The following is a 26372-nucleotide window of genomic DNA, read 5'->3' as shown; positions in this document are numbered from 1 at the left end:
CCTTGTTATTGTTTAAAAAACTAAGAAAATTAATACGGGGGGACGGAGCCAAGATGGTGGAGAAGGCATATGCGACTTTCTAAGCTCTTCTCTTACCCTCTTTATCAATATTATATCGAGCCTCAAAAATAGTCTTGACTGCTACAATTCATAAAGATAAGAAGTATAACAACTCACCAGTCAAAGAAAATCTGCAGTCTCACCAAAAAAGGTTTGTCCCGGGTGGAGTGGGGAGGGGGGGAGGGGAGATAAGTGCAAGCTGGGAGAGAGGGAAGGTGCCTAGTAGAACCTCAAACCGGAAGTGAGAGCACAGATCACAGCACAAGCTCACAAGCTCACAAGCTCACAAGCTCACAAGCTCACAAGCTCACAGTCCCAACCCACAGTACGGGGCTTTTCCTTGAGGCAGTTGCGAACCTGCATGGCAGGAGGGCACAGCTCAGGTTAGCCTCTAATCTGCACAGTGGAGGGCTTGGCTTGGGCCCATAGAGCTTTCACGAGGGCCCCCTTTGTGTCGGGCAGAGACTTCCGGGCAGACTTCCGGTAGATCCGGCTATCTGTGGTCAGCTGCTAATAACCACAGCCCCACAAGGGGCTCTGGCCTGGGGCAGTGACACTTTCACCGCATAGTCTCTAGCCTTAGGGCAGTCGCTAACCCACACAGCCCAACTGGGCACTTTGTTAGCTTGGTCATGGCTGAATCCAAATCCAGTTGGGAGAAGGGAAAACTCTCACTCAGAACACTCCCATACCTCAGAGCCGGAAACCGGTTTACATCTCTCCTGTTCTGCAGAGGAAGCTGGTAACCCCCTTGCCTAGGAGGCATACTCTAAAGGCTTTAAAACATGAATAAAAAAATTAAAAGAACCATAGACAGCTTCTATGCAGAAAAAGAGCAGGTCGGCAAACCTGAAGAGACTAATAGCAAACAGGCACCAGACAATACCCCAAAGGGGAATGTCACCTGTCCACTTTTACATGATGCTCTCATAGAAGATACCATAAAAAGTCTCAAAAGAGAGTTAGAAGATAAATGGGGAAAGGAAAGAGAAGCTTTACAAAAGAGCAACAACTTCCTAAATACGATTTGGTAAAGATAAAAAATTCCCAGGAAGTGCAGGGAAACAAAATTTGTGAATTGGAAAAAGTAAAAAAATCTCAGGAAAGTAAGAATTGTGAATTGGAAAAAATAAAAAAATCACTAGAAAGTAGGATTTGTGAATTGTAAAAGACAAAGAACTCTCAAGAAAGTAGGATCTGTGAATTGGAAAAAGAAAATAATTCACTAAAAAAAATCAGTGAAATGGAAAAAAAATTCATAGATCAAAACAATTCATTAAAAACTCAATTGGACATATACAGAAAGAAATAAAAAAGGTAATGAAGAAAATAATTCATTAAAAATTAGAACTAAACAAATAGAAACTAATGATTCATTGAGATAGCAAAAATCAGTCAAGCAAAAACAAAAAAAAAATAATGACTAACTGGAAAAAACCAAGAATTATCTACTTGCAAAAACGACAGACTTGGAAAATAGATCTAGGAGAGATAATCTGAGTATTATTGGACTTTCTGAAAACTATGATGAACAAAAGAGCCTAGATACTATTTTACAAGAAATCATCAAAGAGAACTGCCCAGATGTAATAGAATCAGAAGGTAAAATAGGCATTGAAAGAACTCATCGAACACTTTCTGAAAAAGATCCTAAAATAAAAACCCCAAGGAATATTGTGGGAAAATTTCAGAACTATCAGATTAAGGAAAAAACTTTACAAGCAGCCAGAAAAAAAAAAAAAAAAAAAAAAAAAAAACAATTTAAATACCGTGGTGCCACAATAACGATCACCCAAGATCTGGCTGCCTCCACATTGAAGGATCGAAGGGCGTGAAATCTGATATTCCGAGAGGCAAAAGAACTTGGCATGCAGCCAAGAATAAACTACCCAACTAAGCTGAGCATTTTCTTCCAGGGAAGAAGATGGACATTTAATGAAACAAATGAATTACATTTATTTCTAAGGAAAAAACCAGAACTAAACAAAAAATTTCATCTCTAACCATAGGACTCAAGAGATGCAGAAAAAGTAAAAAGAACTCTTGAGAATTGTATTTCTGTTTGGATATACAAAAAGAATACATGTATAATTTGATTTTACTGATAAGACATAAAAAAGGGAAGTAGATATGGAAAAGGGATAATGGCAAAATAAGGTGGGAAGGGGGGATAAAAAGAGGGAAACCACATCCCACAAAGAGGCAAAGGAAACTTATCATATCTGAGGGAATTTAGAGAGGGGAAGGAACGTTGTATGAATCTTACTCTCATCAGAGTTGGCTCAAAGAAAAAATAATTGACATATCTGTTTTACATAAAATTCTCTCTTGCCTCATTAAAAAGGGGGAGAGGAAAAAGGAAAAGAAAAAGACTAATAAGGGAAGAAAGGGGAAAAAATTCAAAGGGGGGAGGGGAGATGCTAAAGACAGTAAGTGTCGTGATACAAGTGGGGTACATAAATTTAAAAAGGGGAAAGAGTGTTGGGGGGGCAAGAAAAAGTAAAGCATAATCTGGCAATATTAGGATGGCAGGAAATACACTATTAGTAATTCTAACTGTAAATGTGAATGGGATGAACTCTCCCATAAAGAGGAGGCAGATAGCAGATTGGATCAAAAGTCAGAACCCTATAATATGTTGTTTACAGGAAACACATTTAAAGCAGGGAGATACATAGAGAGTAAAGGTAAAAGGCTAGAGCAAAATCTATTATGCTTTAGGTGAAGTCAAAAAAGCAGGGGGTTAGGGTTAGATCCTTATCTCAGATCAAGAAAAAACAAAAATTGATTTAATTAAAAGAGATAAGGAAGGAAAATACATCTTGCTAAAGGGTAGCATAGACAACGAAGCAATATCAATATTAAACATATATGCACCAAGTGGTATAGCATCCAACTTACTAAAGGAGAAGTTAAGAGAGTTGCAAGAAGAATTAGACAACAAAACTGTAACAGTGGGAGATCTCAACCTTGCACTCTCAGAATTAGACAAATCAAACCACAAAACAAATAAGAAAGAAATTAAAGAGGTAAATAGAATATTAGAAAATTTAGGTATGTTAGATCTTTGAAGAAAATTAAATGGAGACAGAAAAGAATATACTTTCATCTCAGCAGAAATAGTAAATGCTTTCTTTTCAGATCACAATGAAATAAAAGGTACATTCAACAAAATGTTAGGGGTAAATAGACCGAAAAGTAATCGGAAACTAAACAATCTCATTTTAAAGAATGATTGGGTGGAACAGCAAATTATAAATAGAATTAATTATTTCACTTAAGATAATGACAATGATGAGACGTCATACCAAAATTTCTGGGATGCAGCCAAAGCAGTAATAAGAGGAAATTTTATATCCTTAGAGGCTTACTTAAATAAAACAGAGAAAGAAAAGATTAATAAATTGGGCTTGCAACTAAAAAAAACTAAAAAAAAAACAAAATAAAAACCCCCAATCAAATACTAAATTTGAAGTTCTAAAATTAAAAGGAGAAATTAATAATCTTGAAAGTAAAAAACTATTGAACTAATTAATAAAACTAAGAGTTGGTTCTATGAAAAAGCCAATAAAATAGATAAGCCTTTGGTAAATCTGATTAGAAAAAGGAGGGAGGAAAATGAAATTAATAGATTTAAAAATGAAAAGGGAGAAATTTCCACCAATGAAGAGGAAATTAGAGATATAATAAGGAGTTATTTTCCCCAACTTTATGCCAATAAATTTGATAACCTAAGTGAAATGTTACCTCCAAAAATATAGACTTCCCAGACTAACAGAGGAGGAAGTAAATTGCTTGAATAGTCCCATTTCAGAAAAAGAAATAGAACAGGCAATTGAGCAACTCCCTAAGAAAAAATCCCCAGGACGAGATGGATTTACATGTGAATTCTACCAAACATTTAAAGAACAATTGGCCCCATTGCTATATAAATTATTTGATAAAATAGGGAATGAAGGAGTCCTACCAAATTCCTTTTAGGACACAGACATGGTACTGATAGCTAAACCAGGTAGGTTAAAAACAGAGAAAGAAAATTATAGACCAATCTCTCTAATGAATATTGATGCTAAAATCTTAAATAAGATATTAGCAAAAAGACTACAGAAAATCATCCCCAGTATAATACACTATGATCAAGTAGGATTTATACCAGGAATGCAGGGCTGGTTCAATATTAGGAAAACTATCAATATAATTGGCCATATTAATAACCAAATTAACAAAAAACATATGATCATCTCAATAGATGCAGAAAAAGCATTTGATAAAATCCAACATCCATTCCTATTAAAAACACTTGAGAATATAGGAATAAATGGACTTTTTCTTAAAATAATCAGCACATCTATTTAAAACCGTCAGTAAGCATCATATGTAATAGGGACAAACTGCAACCATTCCCAATAAGATCTGGAGTGAAACAAGGTTCCCATTATCACCGTTACTATTTAATATTGTATTAGAAATGCTAGCTTTGGAAATAAGAACTGGGAAAGAGATTAAAAGAATAAGAATAGGCAACGAGGAAACTAAATTATCACTCTTTGCTGATGATATGATGATATACTTAGAGAACCCCAGAGATTCTAATAAAAAGTTATTAGAAATAATCCACAACTTTAGCAAAGTTGCTGGTTATAAAATAAACTTACATAAGTCATCAGCATTCTTATATATCACTAACAAAATCCAACAGTCAGAGTTACAAAGAAAAATTCCATTTAAAGTAACGACTGATAGTATAAAATATTTAGGAATCTATCTGCCAAGGGAAAATCAGAAACTTTATGAGCAAAATTACAAACCGCTTTTCACACAAATTAAGTCTGATCTAACCAATTGGAAAAATAGTAAATGCTCTTGGATAGGGTGAGCAAATATAATAAAGATGACAATACCACCCAAAGTAATCTATTTGTTTAGCGCTATACCAATCAGACTCCCAAAAAACTATTTTAATGACCTAGAAAAAATAACAACAAAATTCATATGGAAAAACAAAAGGTCAAGAATTTCAAGGGAATTAATGAAAAAAAAAATCAAATGAAGGTGGCTTAGCTGTACCAGATCTAAAATTATATTATAGAGCAGCAGTTACCAAAACCATTTGGTATTGGCTAAGGAATAGATTAGTTGATCAGTGGAACAGGTTAGGTTCACAAGACAGAATAGTCAACAAATATAGCAATCTAGTATTTGATAAACCCAATGACCCCAGCTTTTGGAATAAGAACTTACTGTTTGACAAAAATTGCTGGGAAAATTGGAAACTAATATGGCAGAAACTAGGCATTGATCCACACTTAACCACCATACACCAAGATAAGGTCAAAATGGGTTCATGACCTAGGCATAAAGAATGAAATTATTAATAAATTAGAGGAACACAGGATAGTTTACCTCTCAGACCTGTGGAAGGGGAAGGAATTTATGACCAAAGAAGAACTAGAGATCATTACTGATCACAAAATAGAAAATTTCAACTATATCAAACTGAAAAGTTTTTGTACAAACAAAACTATTGCAGACAAGATTAGAAGGGAAGCAACAAACTGGGGAAACATTTTTACAGTCAAAGGTTCTGATAAAGGCCTCATTTCCAAAATATATAGAGAATTGATTCTAATTTATAAGAAACCAAGCCATTCTCCAATTGATAAATGGTCAAAGGATATGAACAGACAATTCTCAGATAAAGAAATTGAAACTATTTCTAATCATATGAAAAGATGCTCCAAGTCATTATTAATTAGAGAAATGCAAATTAAGACAACTCTGAGATACCACTACATACTTGTCAGATTGGCTAGAATGACAGGGAAAGATAATGCAGAATGTTGCAGGTGATGTGGGAAAACTAATGCATTGTTGGTGGAACTGTGAATACATCCAACCATTCTGGAGAGCAATTTGGAACTATGCTCAAAAATTATCAAACTGTGCATACCCTTTGATCCAGCAGTGTTACTACTGGGCTTATATCCCAAAGAGATCATAAAGAAGGGAAAGGGACCTGTATATGCATGAATGTTTGTGGCAGCCCTTTTTGTGGTGGCTAGAAACTGGAAACTGAGTGCATGCCCATCAGTTGGAGAATGGCTGAATAAATTGTGGTATATGAATATTATGGACTATTATTGTTCTGTTAGAAATGACCAACAGGATGATTTCAGAAAGGCCTGGAGAGACTTACACGAACTGATGCTGAGTGAAATGAGCAGGACCAGGAGATCATTATATACTTCAACAACAATACTAGATGATGACCAGTTCTGATGGACCTGGCCATCCTCAGCAATGAGATCAACCAAATCATTTCCAATGGAGCAGTAATGAACTGAACCAGCTACTCCCAGAGAAAGTACTCTGGGAGATGACTAAAAACCATTACATTGAATTCCCAATCCCTATATTCATGCCCACCTGCATTTTTGATTTCCTTCACAAGCTAATTGTACAATATTTCAGAGTCTGATTCTATTTGTACAGCAAAATAACGGTTTGGTCATGTATACTTATTGTGTATCTAATTTACATTTTAATATATTTAACATCTACTGGTCATCCTGCCATCTGGGGCAGGGGGTGGGGGGTAAGAGAGAAAAAATTGGAACAAGAGGTTTGGCAGTTGTCAATGCTGCAAAGTTATCCATACATATAACCTGTAAACAAAAGGCTATTAAATAAAAAAAAAAAGAAAATTATCTTTGTATGTATTTTGAAAGTAAAAAAAATAAATAAAAAGAAAAAAAGTAAATTAATATCTATCAGTATAGAATTTTGCCCATTTCCCCCTATTCTACAAAATTTGTATAATAATTTTTTTATTTTATATAAAGGGTGAAGGAATGACATGAGATTAAGTTTAAAAATGAGAAATTAACATATTTTATGAATGGTAATCTAAGTATAATTTCATAGTTTCATAGTTTATTAAAAACCATATACAATACATAAATTATTATTTGTGTGTGCAAATAAAAAAAGTTTCTTAAGTGCTATATTACATATATTTGCCAGCAGCATACAATAATTCCTTGAAAGACATGATATAATGGTTGTTTTTTCAACATTTTGATTATGGTTATATGAATTATAAAGCAGAAAGATATGCTGTCAAATATGGGGTGTTTTGGGGTTTTTTGCTGTTATAGTGGTTGCCTAAAATCGAAACCAAATGAAAGATATAATTATACTGATTGTGTCAAACAACATAATGTTTTCAAAATGAAACATATAAACACTTAGGTAGTCTAACTATCTACATAGGAAAACAAAACAGATCATACACATACTAGATTAAATAGATGTATATAGGAAAACAAAGCACAACACACACACACTAGAATAAATAGATGAAAGATGGCTGTTATTCAGACTATGCAACTGGGTGTATAACTCAATGGTTATACAAAACTTGTAGATGCTTCTTGGACAATGAGCTTGAATCTATACACAACTTCACATTACTCTCTGACTTAAAGGAATTTTTTTTTATATTTATTATTTTTCTAGCAATGCAAATATTTCTTCCAGTAATGGAGTATTGGGAAATTAAATTTAAAAGTTACTTAAAAAGTAATAGGCAAGCATATTGGTAGCAGTAGGAGTCAGCATTAAATTTCTTGTAAACATATGTCAACATTAATATCAATATTGAGCTGTATGTCCAAAAGAGGAGGTGAACATGTGAGAAGACTGAGACATAGCCCCTAGATTACATCTATATCCCATTTGAAGAAGACCAACAATTACTGGCAACAATCAATCTAGAGGACTTAACAGGACATACCTCAAGATTTGTAAGGAATGAGAGGGTGAGGATGTATTGTAATCTACATTGTTGGAAGAAATATTTAGCATGATAAAATTATGAATCCATAGACAAGCAAATGATAAATAGAATAAGTTTTACTGTTACAGCTCTGTGATTCTTGATCAATATTCTTCCTCTTGTGTACTAACATGACTTTAACATTACCTCTACATAAATAACTCCTTTAGCAGTATTTTTTTCATCATTGAAGATTATTTTCCCATTTAATATTATTTTCTAAATTACATGTAAATATAATTTTCAATATTCACTTTTATATGATTTTGAGTTCCAAATTTCTCTCCCTCTCAGCAAGCTATATATAAGCAAGATATAGATTATAAATATAAACTTATATTAACCATATTTCTACATTACTCATTCTTTGAAAGAAGAACCAAGAAACAAAAGGAAAATCCTGAGATGGAAAAAAAATAAATTGGTCTACATTCACATTTCAAAGTTCTTTCTCTTAATAAGGATAGAATTTTTATCATAAGTCTTCTAGAATTGCCTTGGATCATTGTATTGCTGAGAAGAGCCAATTCTATAATAGTTGATCATCATGCAATGTTGCATAACTCTGTTCTGTTGTGAATTGTTATGAAGTGTTATGAACATGAATTCAGGATGAGTTCATATAAATATTTCCAAGTTTTTATGAAATCTGCTACCCTTGCTTTACCTGTGATCATATTGGAAAGGCTTCTAATTCATCCTAAGTACATGTAATATTTGGTGATGATTTTAAATAGTACTTCTCATGTTTCTAAAAAAAATAAATACGCTCCATGTAATGAGGTCAGCTAGATGGCACAATGGATAGATCACCGAGGTCAGGAGGATTGTAGTTCAAATGCATTCCCAGATTTAATACTTAAAGAAAATTGCTTAACACCAATTGCCTTGCAAAAAAATAAAAAAAAAAAAAAACATAAAAGAAAAAAGAAAGCTCCATTTATTCCTATACTTCTTAGTATTTTAAAGGATCAAGAACTTTATTTTGTTGAAAGCTTTTTCTGCATTTATTGAGATAATCTTATGATTTCTTTTGCTTTTGCTATTGATATAGACATTTATGCTGTTTTTTTTTCCAATATAGAATCAGTCTTAGTATAAACCTCACCTGCTCATGGAATATTATAGTGTTGATTATTATAATTTTTGTTATATTTTATTTAAAAATTTTGCATCAATATTCATCAGGGGAAAAGATCTATAATTTTCTTTCTCTTTTTTGTTTCTTCATAATTTAGGTATTAATGTTCATATTTATGCCACACAAATTAAAAAAATAATTTTCATATTTTTCTAAAAATTTATGTAGTATTGGAATTAATTTTTCTTTAAATATTTGGAAGACTTTACTTATAAATCCATCTGGCCCTGGAGATTTTTTCTTCATTGATGGCTTGTTCAATTTCTTTTTCTCTTTTTTTGTGACATTGACTTTAGATCACAGAATGGGTGAAACAGAAGATATTATACAGTTGATCTAATCTGAACCCCTCCTTCCTTTTTACAGAATTAAAATTTCAGGTTTAGAAGGCCCAAAGTAATCTGGTCCAACCAAAGCTCAAAAAGAATCACCAGTACAATTTAGCCACCAAGTTTGTATGTGATACATTCTTTGCTCACAGATCTCCAGTGAGGGGGAAACACAAATTCTCAAGGCCCATTGGTTAACCCTTTGGACTGCTCTAATTCTTGAGAGTCAATTTCTTTTTTCAAGTAAAGTTCTTTAAATATTTTTATTTCTTGTTCTGTTAATCTGGGAAATATATATATATATATATATATATATCTTTAATTTTTATATTACTTTCTTATTTATAGTATCATTTAGCAAGATATAGTTTACCTCCTTAACTCTTTTATTGCTTCTACTTTTGTTTTTACTTTGCTGGAGATAAGAGTTGCTAACTGTATGGTTACTTTTACACTATTCTACCTCCATATTTCCTCTCCTCCCAATACAAGCGATTTTTCTTGGTCAGTGTTTTTGTTGTTGTTTGCTTTGTTTTTTTGTTTCTTTGTTTGTTTTGAAATTGCATTAAACTTCACTTAGACACTTAGACCTACACTCTCTGTATGTATACATATATATTAGAATGGTATATATCTACATATCTATATAATCTCTCTCTCTTTCTTTTAGCTTTTCTTCTATTTTAAAAAATATATTTATTTTGTTTGATCCCTGACGTCTCATGGAGTCATTAGCTTCCACTTATCCAATGTAATTAATAAACATTTTTTCAATTAACTTTCATATCCCTCTTTAGATTTGACTAATTCTTCTTTTAAAGCCACTTCAGTGGATTCCCCCTTCATTTGACTCATTGTGTTTTTTTAAGGGAATTGTTTTTCCTATCTATTTTTGTTTGTTTTTCCTTTTCCAAAGTAATGACTCATATTTCTGATTTATTTCCATGATTTTTTTTGCCTCTCTTACTTGATTTTTAAAATCAATTTTTGTTCTCTTCTCAAAAGGCTTTTTGGTTTTGATACTATTTTATTTTCCCTTTTGAGATTTTTCTTGTACAACATGACAAATAGATAAATATGTTTAAAATAATTGCATATATTTAACATATCCAATTGCTTGCTGTCTTGGGGATGGGGGAGTTAAGGCAGGGAGGGAGAAAAATTGGGAACACAAATGTGGTTTAAAAAAAAAAGTGTGTTGAAAATTTTCTTTACATTATGTGCAAAAATAAAATGATATTATATGTCCAAAAAGGTTCCAAGAAATAAAGAATTGATATTTCCTTAGCTTGTCAAGAAAACATATTAGAATTCTGAATATGTTTGTCCTCAAAAGCATCATGTGTGGTGCTTAACTGCTATTGACATGTGCAATATAGGTTTTAGTTAGGTATTTTCATCAGTATGATTATTTTGATTGGCATAAAATCCTATTTTTGCTTTCATATACAAAAAATTGTTTCTATAGAAAGCATCAATCTGAATTATAAAAGGTTGTAACACATTCTATTGTTAACCTATGAAACCTGTTTTATGTGTTATGTTCTACAAATGCATACTCATATACATACCTTCTAAGATAAGGGAAAAGAGTCATCATATTTTAATTTTGCAACTAAATTCCTGAAACAATATCCTGCACATTACAGCAGATACTTAATAAATATTTTTCAATAGCATTGGATCTTTGTTCTTATTCTGAATTGAGCTAAACTTAAATTCAGGTGAGACCTAGATTAGAATTCCACATTGGACACTGGCTAGCTATATATCCACAAGGTATTTATTAAATATTTGTAAGCCTTACTTTCCTTTTTAAAAAAAAAAAAAAAACATAGATAACAGTACTAGGAGTGCTTACCTCCCCAAGTTATTGTAGTATTTTTTATTAAGTTGTTCTGAGAACTACATGAACAACCAGTTCCACTTGTGCAGTGATGAAGAGAGTTATCTACACCCAGAGAAAGAATCATGGGAACAGAGTGTGGAACAAAACATAGCATTCTCTCACTCTTTGTTGTCATCTTCTTGCATTGTGTTTTCTTTCTCAGTTTTTCTTTTTCTTCCATCTTGATCTGATTTTTCTTGTGCAACAAGATAATTGTATAAATATGTATACATATATTGGATCTAACATGTATTTCAACATATATAACATGCATTGGACTACCTGCCAGCAATGGGAGGAGGTGGGGAGGAGGGGAAAATTTGCAATAAAAAAGTTATGTAAGGGTCAATGTTGAAAAAAGTATCCATGTGTTTGTAAATAAAAAATATTCAATAAAAAAATAACTACATGTGGCTAGAAACTGGAAATTGAATGGATGTCCATCAGTTAGAGAATAGTTGGGTAAATTGTGGTATATGAATGGTATGGAATATTATTGTTCTGTAAGAAATGACCAGCAGGATGAATACATAGAGTTTTGGAGAGACTTACATGAACTGATGTTAAGTGAAATGAGCAGGACCAGGACATCATTATACACTTAAACAATGATACTATATGAGGATATATTCTGATGGAAGTGACTATCTTTGACAATGAGAAGATTCAATTCAGTTCCAATCGATCAATGATGGACAGAATCAGATACACCCAGAGAGAGAGTACACTGGTAAATGAATGTGGACTACTTGCATCTTTGTTTTTCTTCCCAGGTTATTTTTACCTTTCTGAATCTGATTTTTCTTGTGCAACAAAAGAACTGTTCAGATGTGTATACATATATTGTATTTAAGATATACTTTAACATGTTTAACATGTGTGAGATTGCCTGCCATCTAGGAGAGGGAATGGAGAGAAGAAAGGGAAACATTGTAAGAGAAGTCATTGCAAGGGACAGTGTTGAAAATTTACCCATCCATATGTTCTGTCAATAAAAAGCTATACTACGTGAACTATTTTTTATAAATTTCTGTTTGAAACTTGAAGTTTCATCAAAATAATTATTGCTATAACATAGTGCAGAGACCAGTCTTGTGGTTAAGAATTCCTAAGTTCAAGTTCTTCCTCTGGTGCATGGTAGCTTTAGGGGTGAAGGTTCAGGGAAGACTAATACCTTAGGTTTGTTAAATTCTGAGACCTTTTTAGAGCTACTTTCTACATTTTCTTTCTACCTGATCTACCCAACTCTCATCTGTGGCTCCAAGAACCTGTATCATGTGCAGTGCCCACATTCTGGTCAACCATTTTAACAGATAGGCTAAAGCAAATTGAGATAAACCAAGAATTCTCAACTCCCCTGGTGAATTAGGGAGGCTGTCTACCCCAAGCATATAAAAATTTCCCTTGGTGGAATGGGCAGATGAAAACACTTTCTTCCAGTGATGATGAAGTTAGCTAAAACAGGCACTGCACATTGCTTAGTTAGATTTCAGAGACATTAAAGTCATCCACTCTTCACTGAGCTATCATGACTGAACTCTGAAAGAGAAACTGAAATGAAGCACTTTACAAAAATTCACTTTACATAATTCTAATTTTACATGAGTCAAAAGATATCACCCATATCCTTTTACCATTTTTACCCAGCTCAAAATCTTGTGATTACAGGAAGTGATAATGTACAGATACACTGAAAGCTGTATTCATAACTGCACACAGGCAACACAGACCACAGAGTTGTCTTCTCAATGTAATGGAACACCAGTTTGATTTGGCAGCCTCCCGGGACTATAAAAGCCTTTTTTGCTGAACCACACTGTTTACTTCATGGAATAAGAAAAAAGCCAGAAAAAGTACTCTAAAATTTTCTGTTTTACCTAATTCAGGACTGCTTACCATGGGGATCACATCCTTTAATTAAAACACACACACACATACACACACACACACACATACACACACACACACACATATATACTTACACAAATATGTGTGCACATGTATATACATGTACATATATATAATATATATATATATATATATATAGAGGAGATTATTTTACTCATTATTGTTATATAGAATGTTCACAAGCTTATAGACAATGTGAAAGATGAATATTCTTGTTATAAGAGAACTTGGCAGAAAGAAGTAGCCCTTAGTAAAACAAAGCTGACAAATAAAGATCAATTTAACAAAATTGGTTCTGGATATATTTTTTTCTGGAGTGGCTGCAGTTATGAAGATTGCTATAAAGCTGGCATAATCAACAATGCTAAATGCCCATCAAAAAGAGTGAACATCAAATTCCTAACAATATGATTGCCTCTGCAGGTAAGTAGCCATCATCCCAGTGTCTATGTTTCCATGTTTCCACGATGACAAATCCTGATGAGGTCAAAGTAAAATTCTGTAAAGACCTGAAGACTCTCATCATCAATGTGGTGAAAATTCTGGATGACTTTAATACCAGAATAGACACAAACTTTCAGTCTTTGGAAAGACTTTGACTTATTACTTAAGTAAGAATAGATTTACTATTAAAGAGTTGACATTTAATAGACTAAGTCACTATTAGAAGAGGAAGCATATAAAAGTGATAAAAACAATGTGAGTTGCAGCATGCCTACTAACCATAGACTTAGTCTCTCTCAAGGCAATATGACTAACAGGAGACTTAAAAAATCAGAACATATTTCCTATGATGAACAGTTCCTAGCTAACTTGGAAGGGAAGCAGAGCTAATACACAGTTGGCAGCAGTGAAGGAGAAAAGAAACAACTTTGAGAGATTTGGTTTACAACACTGCATTTATTTATCTGGGCCAAAACACTCCCAAATATCGAGAATGCTTTGATGAAGATGATGGGGAAATTCAGAAATTGTTAAATACTCCATAGGGTTTGCCAATAGGATAGCTCATCTGAATCTAAAAGGAAGAATTTAATTTTATGAAAAGTAAAGTGAAGGTAAAGCTTAGAGAGATTCAGGCTTCTTAGCTTATTAAAAAGACAGAAGAAATTCAGTTTTACATTATAGTAACAATTCAATGTGTTTATGGTGCTTTGAATGCAATCTCTGGGCCAAAGACTTATGGTGCAGCTCAACTACTTAGTGCTAATAGAGCATTGATTAGTGATAGGAACATGATTCTGGAGAAGTGGGCTGAATACTTCCACAGTGCTCTCAACAAATCATCATCATCAATCAATACTGAAACCATTAACTGTATATCTCATGTTGTCTAGCCCAACTTCCAAACAAGAAGTTTTGAATGACATTAGGTTCTTCTCATGTGGCCCATTGCCTGGTATTGGTTCTATTCCAGCAGTAATTTATAAAGCAAAGGGGTCCACTTCTCATACAAAAGCTAATAGAAAATTTCCAGATTATATGATAAGAGGAAGTTATACCCCAGAAATTCAAGGATGGATCCATCCCAAAAAGATAGATAGGAAACTATATAACAATTTAGTAAATAGATATTTTATAGCTTATTTTTCAATCAATTTGTGCCATGCCATAAAATATATGCTGAATCACATGAAAGCAACTTAATCTCCATAGATCAATTTCCATCTCTATGGGATCTTATCAATCTTTCTGTCCTTTCTTTAGAATGTAAATTATTGAGGGAAAAAGAGTTCGTGTTTCTTTCTTGTTGTTTAGCTTTTTGCCTTATATTCCACATACTTTGAAAATTGTCCTTCACATAGTATGTATATAAAAATATTTATTGGATTAGGTTCTATGTTACATTGTAGTAAAGCTGAGAGGGAAAGATGGTGCAAGAAGTGTACATAGCTCCATTGTATTATGAGGAAAACAAATTGTTTTATTTCTTATTCTTATTATTGACCTTTCAATAGATTTTGAAAAGAAAATGAGTAGATAGGCTTTTTTGAGAAAGATAACATGGATATAATTACTTGAAAAATTATAATAAAGCCAGGTAATTTTTAAAAGTTGATGTCTTATAACAATCATCATGAAAGAATGTGTTTTCACAGAATTCTACATTTATCAATTTAGTAATTATTTAACAAGATTCTTAAAGTTCCAAAACATTTATACTATTACTGTGAATTATTATAAAGGCATTGCTTACTTCCACAAATATAACTAATGCATGTATACAAATATTCAAAAGAGAACTATGTGAATAAAACCAGAGTATTACATTTCTATTTGGGAAAAAAATTCTATTTAAAATTCCATCATTATAATAATGTCTGGATTAATTATATAAAATATGGTATTTTCAGGGCTTTATTTTCATCTCATTTTGATACTACTTTGCCTTATCTATAAAAATCTCTTCTAAATGGAACTAAAGCTGGATTCCAAATCAAAGGGAGAATCAAATAAAAAAATGCTACTAATCATTTCATATACATATACATTTCATATACACCATGCTATATATAGGGAAACATCATTCTTTTTTAATACCTCCTTCATCTTTTTGAATCTTATTCAAATTATAGCTGATGTTTTTTTTTATTTAAATGTAAAATTCTCAATGAATGGCAAAAAAATGTTTAGACTCAGGGATTCAAGATTGGGGTCAAGTTGAATAATTGAATGAAGACAATATTTACAAATATCTTGATCTCCCCCAGAACACAGATTACCTCTGTCATTAAGCTATAATACAGGAAGTTATGACAATATATGTTAAATAATTTACCAATATTCTCAAGAAAAACTTAGTAGGGCAAATCATTTAAGGCAATTAGGTCTAAAATGTCTTTCTTAAAGGGTTTGGAAAGAAAGTATCCTTCCAAAAAATGTACAAATTAAAGTGGGGGCGGAAGGACCAGTATCCCAAAGAGGTATAGAAAAATTAACATCTTCCTTACCCAAAAGAAGTTCTAACAAATAGAAATTTTAAACTAATGTATTTATGGAAATGGAAAAGTAGTTTATAATATCAATTCATAGCCTAGTTTTGATTATCATAAAAAATCACAGATTTTGCAGTGAAAACATATTATGTAAGAAAATTGCAGACAATATGAAAAAATGTCTTCAAAAAAGTTCATGTATGTGGTATTTATTCTAGAAAAGACATAATCTGGTTGTCACAATTGTTTACCAGAATGTCACTTTCTTTCATTGAAAAGACAAATACCCAACCTACAAATAATAAACTCAAGACTTCCTGAAGAACTCAACCACTACAATATATTGTAACTGGACCATTGTCCTAAATTACTCCTTTGCCTAAATCATCAGAACATAATAGAAATAAATAAGTGATCAAAAAACTTTAAGGACAATGTTTTTAGTATATATTATCTTATTCGATATACTTAATCTTCAGGATATGTATAACAAAAAATTGGGAGACAAACAGAGACAGAGAGAAAGAGAAAAAGAGAGAGAGAAAGAATGAGAGAGAGAGAGAATGAGAGAGAGAAAAAACTTCTAGGTTGAAGAGGGAAAGAGAAGTATATATTTTTTTTTAAATTATAGATATGTGGCATTATAAAATTTTTAAATTAATCAGTTAAATATATGGTGCTTTCCATATTAACTGTACTTTACAAAGGTGGACTTCCTTATTGTAATTTCATTGTTATCCTCATCAAAATACTAGTTGGGATTATTTGGACAATGGGGAAAACAATATTCATCTTTTCAGTTTTAATTTACATAGATGAATTTATATCAAATTTCTAATATCAGAGTAGAGATATTATTTGAATGCTCTCAATTGACTGAAGGCAACTTAAGGACCAAAATATGTCCAAGAAAAAGTTTTATTGCATTTCTCATATTTTTTATCAGTCAGTAGGTATCATACAATCACATGCTATAAATGCCCTGAATGGTGAAAAAGTAGAAAGAAGACAATAATACCATCTTATGACAGAGTAACAAAAAAAGAAACATTAGTAATTTTAGTCTTATTCATAATTAGTCTCAGATTTGTAATCATAGAAATTTTTTGAAATGTTTTAGTTAGCTAAATGGTGTAATATGTTTTTTTTTCCCTTCAGAAAATTTCCAACTATTTATAAGAATATTCTAATATATTCAAGGACAAACTCCACCAAGATATCACATAGAAACCTTCAAGGTAAATTTATTATTATATTTACTGTTTTTGTTTTAAACTAAGTGAGCATGTTGAAATAATGATCATATATTTTTTTTAATTTTTAAATGTATTTAAATTCAACTGGTCAAAATGGAGGAGTAGATTTTGTGCACTTTAGCAATTCTTATTTTAATTACATATGTAACCATTTGTTTTCTTTCAAAAATTTTAGATCTGTTCCTTTTAGTCAAACTGTTTGCAAATGTAAGAGGAAATAGAAGTTTCTTGAATATTATGTTAACTTTTTAGATTAAAAAGTTTCTTGTTGAAGAACAACATAACTTGCCATCAATGTTTTCTTATCCCTAGTAAAACTATTGCTGCCAAAGATGATAACTAAGACTTGTGGCAGGACCAAGTACTTAGGAAAATGGATCTTATTATTCTTTTAAATAAAGTAGAAAAATTCTGTTTATTTTCTTAATATAAATAGATTAGGATGTCTTGGACAGCCCTTGCCAAGTTTATATTGTACTTAAGTTTCAAGATAGCTTTCTGAATTTTCATTTGATGTCAAAAATTCTACTTTTCAGACAGATAATATTTTTCTACAAAACTGTATAATCTCGTTTGCCTGGGTAAATTTTATCATTAAAGGCACATGCATGTATGTTTTAAAGGTTTACCTTGCCAGTAGAAAAATAATTTTAATAATAGTTGATCAATAAAAAATGGGACAACTGTCTTTCTTTGTCTTAAGCTATGTGAGAGCACCTGTTGTAATTCTAATGAGTTTTTTTTTCTCTTTTTTTTTCTCTTAAAAGAGAACAGATTAGAAAAAATAATTCATAAAATTAAATTGTTTTGTGGGCTTTCTTTTCAATAATTTTCTGTTTCCTAAGTGAATAAGTAGACTGTTTTCTAAGATAAAGTCTACTCTACACATCTTCTGGGAAAAAAATTCTTTATTTGTGTTTTTTTTCCTATTTAAATAACTATATGTGTGTGTGTGTGTGTGTGTGTGTGTGTGTGTATACACATGTACATGTAATGCCATCTAGAGAAATCTAGACATTTCATGTTATAAAAGCCAAACTTTAATTGTGACATTAAAAGTAGCAGGCATTCACCAAATCATTCATTGCTTGGTTTCAAAAGAGTTTTGATTTTTTTTTGTTTTGTTTTGTTTTTTTGTTTTTTAATATGGGTCTCATGGTTTGAACTGCACTGAGGTAAAGGAAACTTGCATTGGAGATTTGATGTGAAAGACTGACTTTAAAGAGACTGAAGGATTATCTAACTTCCATGCCCATATTCCATATCTATTTGCTAATAATTGCTTGCTGTTTCCCATTCTGTGTTAGAGAATGAGAACAAAGTGAAGTTGTTATTTCTCTCTAAGACTGGCGTGTGACTTCTACATTCTCTGTGTAGGTTATGGGAAATTTCAGTTGAGAAAGCCTCTTGGGTTGGGAGAGTTTTATGAACCTTTCTGGCTTCATAAAAATGAACAAGATGTAATGATTCTTTCAACAAATGCTTTTGTCACTATCTCTAATTAATTAGGAGGAAAAACAAATATTCTGATGAGAAATAATAAGGCTTTACTGGCATTTCCTGCAAAGACTCTCCCACAGTTTCAGTGTATATCCTTGTTGAATTCTTTACCATTTAAGAGATCAATGGTTGCAATCTATGTTATCTTGTAAAACCATTTCCCTTGCATTCAGCAAAACCAATGGTGATATCTTTCCATTTGTTTCATATCAGATTTTTTCTTTAGGGGAAAAGTCTATAATTTAACAGTTAATTATGAATCCAAACCTAAATTTGTGATTCCATTTCTAGTATAAACAGTTGGTATTATTGTGGACATTTGGAAACAATTTTGTATGTATTCCTGGATTACTCTGTCTGAATCTAATCACATGGTTTTATTATCCTATGTATGTCACACTTTTGACAGTGTAAGTGTAATCTCTTATGCTTTAAGATTAGACTTCATAGGACAACTGATAAAATGAGGTAAGATTTACTTGAACATTTTAATGGTTATTCTAACCTCACCATGATATTTGGTTACAGTGATACTATAAATGAAAAGTTTCTGTTGTTAAAGAATTGCCTATACTCAGGGGAAGGGAAGGATTAGGATAGATGCTATTCATAAGATATATTTCACGGAATCTTTTCTGGAAGAAAATTAAGGACTTATTCACTTTACAAATAATTAGAATAAAAGAGAAGTAGAAGTGCCTTTAGTCTGCTGTTCAGTTGTTGTGTCTTTATATTAAACCCTAATTGTGAATGAGTAACTATACTTTTTATTAAAACTTTCTATAGACTGTAACCTTAGTAACTAGGCACTATAAAGAATCATAAGTACTATTTTAAAATGTTTTAAATAGCATTAATGAAATATCATGACTATGTGTGTGTGTATATATATATATATATATATATATAGAGAGAGAGAGAGAGAGAGAGAGAGAGAGAGATCTATATATGGATATCTATCTATATATGTATGTAAACTGAGTGAGGACAGATCCAATTCTAATATCATTGAACAGGCAGGAACTGTTAACTGGTTCACCAATTAAAATCATGTTTACACTTTCAATGTCAACTATAATGGCAGATTTGTTTGAACTTAGTTTATTATACTCATTAGTGTCTGTCAGTAAGAGCTAAAATGCTTGAGTTAGATAGCACTTGAATTTTAACATCAAGTCTAAATTATATCCATATTTTCATAAAATGATGATTTCCAGAAAGGCATAGTATCAAACAGAAGAGAATAAATGTTCATTTTAAACCAATTTCAGTAAATGTTTGTAAAACATTTTATTGAAAAGAAATACAAATCAATTCTTAATGATTATTCTATATATTAGGGTCCTAATTTTAACCCTTAGATTATACTTTAAATAAATATCTGTATTCAGCATCATAGGTATGTGTCCATATAAGCAATTCTCAATTTAGGAATGAATTGGAATTAAAAAAGTTAATTTGTATATTGATTGAAACTTAGAAAGCTTCTCCTTATATAAATAGTGAATAAGTAGAGGGAAGGGAAGTTAGTATGCTTTCATATACCACCCATTACTGTGGTGTTCTCTTCTTTTCCTTTTTTTTTAATAGCTTTTTATTTACAAGTTATATGTATGGGTAATTTTACAGCATTGACAAATGCCAAACCTTTTGTTCCAAGTTTTCCCCTCCTTCCCCCCACCACCTCCCCTAGATGGCAGGATGACCAGTAGATGTAAAATATATTAAAAGTATAAATTAGATACACAATAAATATACATGACCAAACCGTTATTTTGCTATACAAAAAGAATCAGACTCTGAAATATTGCACAATTAGACTATGAAGGAAATCCAAAATGCAGGCAGGCGAAAATATAGAGATTGGGAATTCAATGTAATGGTTCTTAGTCATCTCCCAGAGTTCTTTCTCTGGGTGAGCTGGTTCAGTTCATTACTGCTCCATTGGAACTAATTTGGTTTATCTCATTGCTGAAGATGTCCAGGTCCATCAGAATTGATCATCATATAGTATTGTTGTTGAAGTATATAATGATCTCCTGGCTCTGCTTATTTCACTCAGCATCAGTTCGTGTAAGTCTCTCCAGGCCTTTCTGAAATCATCCTGTTGGTCATTTCTTACCGAACAATAATATTCCATAATATTCATATACCACAATTTATTCAGCCATTCTCCAATTGATGGGCATCTACTCAGTTTCCAGTTTCTGGCCACTACAAAGAGGGCTGCCACAAACATTCATGCACATACAAGTTCTCTCCTTTTTTATAATATAATGGTTCTCTGGGAGCAGGTTTCTTGGGGAGGTTTTCTGGAGGCAGCCTTAGTTTCAGTTCCGTGTAATAATCACCTCAAATGCAAGTTAAAAGTTCAATTCTTTTAGTACAGTCTTTTATTGTCTTTTTCAAAATAGCCCAGTTAGTTTTCTTAGAGACCTATCTTCTTCCTTGGTTCCAAGAGTTCTTGCAACTTGTCCTTTGTTGCCTCCAGCTCCCTCTGAATCTTCTCAACTGACTCCTCCACTCACTCCTGGTTCTCAATCTCCCAGAGTGCTCTTTGGCCCTGAGAACTTCTTACTTATATGCTGTGCCTGAGTACACACCAATCATATCACTGGGAAACCATTATTTGCTGTAGGATTAAATCAATTCTAAACTATATTTAAATATTGTCTCCTCAATTCCACTTAGCATCTTGTTTCAAGTTCTGGCCCATAACATCTCCTTGTAGGATCAGATCAATCATACTGAACCATCTAAATTAGATAATTATTGTCTCTATCAATTCTAATGACTTAACACTTTGTAAGGATTCCAACACATTATATATTAGGAATCAGGCTAACTGCTTTACAAATACTGTGTCATTTTAGCCCACAAAAAAAATCTTAAAAGATTGGTGCCATTATTATCCACTTTTACTGTCAAGGAAGCTAAGCAAATGAAGTCATATGATTAGTTCAAAGGCCATACATAGGAAGAATCTGAGACCTAGTGGAAGATTCTATTCATTGTGTTGCCCAGCTTGCTTTCCACATAAACCTTATTGCCAGTTGGTCTTAGATATGTTGTGGATAGATCTTATAGTCCACATACCCATTAAACTAGATAAACCCTGAATACAGTTCAAAATCTAAGATTCAATAATTACATAAATTACATAAAAATGTTACCATGTTATGCTTAATTTCTTTAAGATATATACACACATATGTATATGTGTATGTATTTCTACACATATAAATATATGTGTTTATAAGTATATATAGAGAGGTCAGAGCCAAGATGGCTGAGTAAAGGCAAGGAACCACCTGAGCTTTTTCACAAAGCCCTCCTAGTATTTCAAATAATGACTCTAAACAAATTCTAGAGTGGCAGAATCCACACAAAATAGAGTATAACAATTTTCTAGCTCAAGTTAATATAGAAGGTTTCAGGTAATATATGTAGTACTAGGGAGGAAACAATGCAGTTCAAAGCAGGTACCAATGTAGACCTACACAGCAAACAAGGAGCAGGCCTCAGGAACAAATGAATCAGTAATGGCAATGCAGTGTCCAGACTTCTCATGCTAGAGATGATAAGTGGCTTGAATAACTGATCAGAGATTTACATGGTACTTTTTTGCTGGCATCAGAGGTAGAACCCTATTGCACTGCAAATACTTGGATCTCAATGGGTCTCAGTCCCAGGGTAAGGAGAAACAGTAGAACACCAGAATTTGAGGTCACTGGGGTCACTGGGAATCTGGGACCATGGCCACAGTTCCAGGATGAAAAACAATGTTGTGGTCACAGACAAGTACACAGTATAAGAGATAAGTAAACATTTTTCTCCCAGGTAAGATTACCTTGGGCAAATTGAAAGCATATCATCCCATAATTATCTCTAAAAGCTAATGTACAAAAAACTTAAAGCTTGGAACAGTATCCTATCCCCTCTGGAAACAAAAAATATACCTTAGCATACAGTTAAATATCAAGAAATTATCTGGAATTTGAGCAAATAGGTAAAAATGAATCTGACTATAAAAAGTTACTCTGGGAACAGGCAAGATCAAAACACAAACTCAGAAAAAGACAATGAAATAAAAACTTCTACATCCAAAGGCTTGTAGAAAAAAAAAAAAAGATTGGCTACAAGCTTTGGAAGAACTCAAAAAGGATTTTTAAAATCATTTTTTAAAGTAGAGGAAAAATGGGAAGAGAAATAAATGTTGTTTAAAAAATGATAAAATAGTTAAAAGCATAGTAAAGGAAGCACAAAAATAATAACTTGAAAAACAGAATACGTTAAATTATAAAAAGACACAAAAATCTAATAAAGGTAATGCCTTGAAAAGCAGAATTGGCCAAGTTGGGAGAAAATATTAAAGAATATGAACAAGACAAGAACACCTTAAATAGTAGAATTAACCATTTGGAAAATCAGTTACAAAATATACTGAAGAAAATAAGTCTTCAAAACTAAGAATCGGACAAATGGCAAAGTACAACAGCTCACTAAAGAAAATAATTGCTTAAAAATTAGAATTAGGAAAATAGAAGCTAATGACTACATGAAACTTTTATGAAACACTCAAACAAAATCAAAAGACTGAAAACAGTAGTAAAAAAAAAAAAAACATGAAATACTTCTTTAAAACAATTGACCAACAAAATAATTCCAGGAAATATAATTTTAAAAATATTGGCCTACCTGAAGTGCATGATAACAGCAACTTTGCCTTTCATGAAATTATTTTTTTTAAAAATCCTGCTCTAATATTGTAGAAGCAAAAGGTAAAATAAAAATTAAAAGAAATCACCAATAACCTCCAGAGAAAAATCCCAAAATTAAAATTCCCTAAAATATTATAGCCAAATTATAGAGCATATAGTTCATTGAGAAAATATTGGAGCCACAGTTAGGATAACACAAGATTTAGTAGTTTCAACATTACAAGTTTATAGAGCTTGGGATGTGATATTCTGGAGGAAAAGGGAGCTAGTTTTATAACCAAGAATCACCTACTCAGTAAAACAGTATAATTCTGCAGGTGAACTTTCAGGCATTCTTGTTAAAAATTCAAGAGCTTAATGGAAAATTTAACATTCAAAAATAAGATTCTAGAGCAGCATAAAAAGGTAAACAGGAAATAGAAATAAGAGATTCATTAAGGTTAAAGTATTTAATATTCATACATGATAAAATAATACTTGTAATTCCCCAAAACCAACTCATTATTGGGAAGCTAGAATGGGGTATATATAGACAGAAATCACAGGTTCAAATTGAATGTGATGGCATGATTATCTAAAAAAAAAAAATTAATTAAGATTGAGAAAGAAAATTACCCTAGGAGAACAAGAAAAAGAGAGATAGAATGGAAATAAATTATCTAACAAATGGGGCTTGAAAAAGATTTTATAGTGGAAGAAGAAATGGGGAAAAGTAGCAGGGCACATGAACATTTTTCTCATCAAAACTGGCTAAAAGAGGGAATAATATACATAACTAGGCAAGTGTAGAAATCTATCTCACTATACAGGAAAGTAGGAGAAAAGTGATAGAAGAAGAGAGTGATAATAAAAGTATAGGCAGCTTTGAGGAGGTAAAAGTCAAAAGTAAAACACTTGAGCATTGAAAGAGTAAGAGGTTAAGTAAGATAAAGTAAGGTTAAAAAAAGGGGGAATAGGGTGGAGGGGAAATACATAGATGATGATGTAGACATAAAAATATTGTGAGTTTCTCTAATAAAGACTTAATTTCTCAAATATATATAAAATGAAGTCAAATTTATAGAAATAAAAAATATTCCTCAGTTGATATATGGTCAAAGGATATGAACCGGCCCTTTCAGACAAAGTTATGAAAGCTATTCTTATGAACAAATGCTCTAAATCACTAATTATGAAAAAAAAAACTACCACTACACAACTAACAAATTAATTAATATGACAGAAAAAAAAAAGAAATTTCAAATGCTGGAGGATATGTGGGAAAATTAAAACAATAATACACTTGGCAATTGTCAATGCTTTAAAATTACCCATTCATATAACTTGTAAATAAAAAAAACTATTAAAAATATAAAAAAATAATGCACTGTTCATAAAGTTGTATACTGATTCAACCATTCTGAAGAACAATTTGCAACTTTATCCAAAAGGTTATAAAAACATGCGTACCCTTTGAACAAACAATACTACTACTGGAGCTATATCCCAAAAGATATATAAATAGATAGGAGATAGATAAATAAAAGGATCTGTGTGTATAAAACACATTTATAGCAGCTCTTTTAGTGGTGAAAAAGAACAGGACTTTGAGGGGATGTCAATCAACTGGGTAAGGGTATTGTAATGGAATACTATTTTGTTTTAAAGCAATCAGCACGCTCTCAGAAAAACGTGGTACAATATATGTGAACTGATGCAAAGTAAAATGAGCTGAACCAATCTATCTATTGGTAGATAAGAAATGTTATCTACTATAACATTGTAGATAGTAATAGTAGTATTGTATGATAATCAAATATGAAGTATTTAACTGTTCTCAGCAATACAATTATCCAACACAATTCTAAAGACTTAAGATGAAGAGTACTGTCTATTTCCAAAGAAAAACTGTCAGACTCTAAATGCAGATAAAACTTGCTTGTATTTTTTTCTTTTTTTGTCTTTATTTTCTTTCACAGTATGACTTACATGGAAATTTGATTTGGATGAAACATGTAAAACCTACATCAAATCTTTTGCTTTCTTAGTTAGGGAGGGGGGATAGGAAGGGAGAAAGAGAATATGTGAAACTCAAAAATTAAAAAAGATTAAATATTTTATTTGTAGTTGGAAGAAAAAAGATATTAAATTGAAAAAAAATATGTGTACATTTTTATTTACTAGTAAGCTGTATAAGATAATATGTAAAAGAATTTCAGATGTAGGAGAGACTTCCTTCAGTTTTGTTTTTTTTTTTACTCTCCTGCAATTCTGTCTGAAGTGGTTTAAACTCTGGTTCATACTTAGAATTTTTATTTATTATGTCAGCTCCCTTTTTCTATGGTAAATAATTTGCAATTGAGAATGGCAGAAGTCTTTCTTTGTCAACCAGAGAATCATCTCACAGATGTCATCATTTCCATTCCCCAATTATTTTCTTTGGCAGAAAGAATTCCTTTTGTTTCATGAGCTACAATGTTGGTGGCAGGGGACAAGTTCTTTCTGTGCCCATAGATGATTAGTGAATTTATGAGATGTTGAAGTCCTTTTAGGGGAAGATAAGCATGTTTTTTTTTTTTTATTTATGAAATAGAACATGACTCTGTATTTTTACATTTCTTACAAACTTGGTGATGAATAATATTTTTATGGGATTAAAATTAAATGTTTTTCCCTTTTCACTTACTCAACATTACCTTTTGTATGTTAGAAATGTATGTCTCACAGCAGAAATAACCCTGAGGTTTGCTGCATTAAATCTCTTCTTGTGATCGTGTCCTGAAATCTTTGGGAAAAAAATGCATCATTTGAAAATTA

The 26372-nt window shown here is 31.9% G+C and overlaps 1 long non-coding RNA gene across 1 annotated transcript in view; it reads left to right on the top strand.

Annotated features, from left to right (window-relative positions):
* The window catches only part of LOC116420547, a 626917-nt gene that overhangs the window by 361149 nt on the left and 239396 nt on the right, over positions 1-26372 (top strand). The window contains exon 3 of the long non-coding RNA XR_004230898.1: positions 17258-17337. This is a non-coding gene — a long non-coding RNA (uncharacterized LOC116420547). The remainder of the gene's footprint in view (positions 1-17257; positions 17338-26372) is intronic.

This window comes from Sarcophilus harrisii, chromosome 1 (assembly GCF_902635505.1).
Source record: "Sarcophilus harrisii chromosome 1, mSarHar1.11, whole genome shotgun sequence".
Lineage (NCBI taxonomy): Eukaryota > Metazoa > Chordata > Mammalia > Dasyuromorphia > Dasyuridae > Sarcophilus > Sarcophilus harrisii.
The sequence above is the reverse complement of the archived record's forward strand: the minus strand, read 5'-3'. Positions and strand labels throughout refer to the sequence as shown.